The sequence below is a fragment of the Anser cygnoides genome, chromosome 7, assembly GCF_040182565.1.
Source record: "Anser cygnoides isolate HZ-2024a breed goose chromosome 7, Taihu_goose_T2T_genome, whole genome shotgun sequence".
NCBI lineage: Eukaryota > Metazoa > Chordata > Aves > Anseriformes > Anatidae > Anser > Anser cygnoides.
In genome coordinates, this window is record NC_089879.1 from 2,090,001 (window position 1) to 2,092,265 (window position 2,265).

Here is a 2,265-nt window from a genome sequence, read left to right on the forward strand (position 1 = left end):
GCGGGCGGCGGGCGGGCGGCGCGGAGCCACAGCGCCCCCCGGTGGTCGGCACCGCGCCGGCACCGCCCCGGCCCCGGCCCCGGCCCCGGCCCCGGCCCCGGCCCCGGCGCTGGCGGCGGGGGGCAGCGGCCCCGGGTCGGTCCCGGCCTCGGGGCAGCGCCGAGCCGGGCCCCGCTTCCCAGCGCCTTGAGGGCCGGGGATCTTCCAGCGCTCTTCTCCCTCTCGTTTTATCATCATCATCATTACTATTATTATTATTATTATTTTTAATCCCAAATTTTGTATGGTTGGGATGAAAGCAAAAAGCAGAAAAAGACGCAATAATAATAATAATAATAAAAAAACCACCACACCAACCCCCTTAACGTGTGACAGGGACTGCAGCAACACCCCGGCACATACTGTACGGATCTTTGATCTTCTGCATCGCATTAAGTAACAAAGACCAGAGGACTTTAGATATGTACGAGATAGGCTGTGTCTGATCACAGCACAGTGCTCCGTCCCATTCCGGACCGCGGGCTGCGCCATCGATTTTACTATTATTATTATTTTTAAGCGGGATTCTTCCAAGTGCGCCTGATTCTTTTAATTAGATCGTTACGGCCATTGTAATGTTTACTCCTGTATAATCTCTTATGAATAGCATGGGACTTTTTAACATTAATGTTGCATTACTAGCATTTAGAACAAATCACTGAAATAGTTAAATCTGCAGGATGCAGTTTGCAATTTCTCCCCCCCTTTAAATGTTCCCACAACATATCTTTCAAAGGGTTATTACTGTTTATTTTATTAAGGCAAGGTAGGAAAGGACTAACACACAAAGTCAGAATCCGTATGTAGCCACGCTAGGTTATGTGCACGAGATTTCATGCAGCTTGTGTGCTCTTACAAAGCATCTGAACGCTCGGAAAAACGAACAAAGTTTTTCTTCTTGCAAACATTTGACTACATATTTACCACAAGACATTTCCTTGATTGTTCTGGAGGCTGCAATAAAAAATGGGAAGAAAAAAAAAAAAAATCACCTTTAAGGAGATCCTAGAAAGCTGTGGATTTCCACTTTTTCTGCTCCTCTGCTATTAGTCTTTCCCCTTCCATTATATTCCATTATGTGCCTCTAACGCGGGGCTGATGAATCAGCTCACCTTCCTCCTGTGTGTCCGTGCAGCCAAAATCTGCAGCAGGAAAAGATTTCATGAAGGCTTTTCCAAAGCGTAAAAAAATACAGCGTAAGAGATAGCTGCGAAAGCCCCAGTGCCTGCTAAAAAAATAAAGGGACATGCATTTTGAGATATTAATAGAAAAAAAGATATATAGATATATATATTGCTTTTAATTCAAAAGAGTAGGGCTTAATACCCGGAGCCGGAGACATGACAATTAGTACATCTGACGTTTACAATGCAGATGTTTATGATGTGAATAATAGATGGAAAGAAAGTGAAAATACAGTTGTTGCAGTGAAATACAGCATAGTTTTATCCAGAAAACCTAAGAACTTTGCTCAAGCCACTATGCATGTGTGAAAGGGACTGTTCCTGATGTGCATAATTTAAGTCCTACAGCACTTGTCTGAAAGCATGCAAAATAATAAATTGCAGGGAAAAAATATGTTTCATCTAATAATGGGGTGTTGCAAGAATTGTTGTAAAAGAAAGCTTGGCCGGGGGGGAAGGCAGCCTTTAGGGGAAAAACGACATGAATTTCCAGCAGCAGGGTTGTGTAATGATTCTATATTTTTAAAATGTGCCTGTACTCCATTCATACTATTTAAGTACTTAAATAAGCACAATAAATGTAAATAATTTACTGCTTTGCAAACAGAAAATTGGGCAGAAAAGTAATTTTGAATAGCAACTTGGCTTACTATACCCAGTGATTTGGTGCCCTGTAAAATGCATTTGACACTGCTGTTCATTAAGCCAGTGCTATTGAGCCTTCTTCACATTCATTAGTGATTAATTCAGACAGATATTTAACTTAATAAGGTAAGCAAATAAACAAAAAATCACTTTCTGTGCCTTAAGGTTTTTTGGACCTCTAATTGGTTTTGTGCACTAATTATCAAGATTAACACCTTACACTTTTCTCACTCCTTACACTTAGGAACTCCCAGTGGAAAAAAAGTGCACAACCTTGGGGGAATCCTTTAAGTGCAAGGGGTTAAGAGTTTGTCTATTAAAAGCAAGATAAGCAGTGAAAAAGGAAAGACCAATTCCAGGTAAATTTAGATAATAACAGGACGAGGAGGCAGGAGCT

General features: G+C 42.1%; 1 long non-coding RNA gene across 1 annotated transcript in view; it reads right to left on the reverse strand.

Moving 5' to 3' along the window:
• The window catches only part of LOC136791250 (uncharacterized), a 26,073-nt gene extending 24,526 nt beyond the window's left edge, over positions 1–1,547 (reverse strand). The window contains exons 1-2 of the long non-coding RNA XR_010832860.1: positions 1,366–1,547; positions 1,032–1,181 (exon numbers count right to left, since the gene is read on the reverse strand). This is a non-coding gene — a long non-coding RNA (uncharacterized lncRNA). The remainder of the gene's footprint in view (positions 1–1,031; positions 1,182–1,365) is intronic.
• Positions 1,548–2,265: the final 718 nt, after the last annotated feature.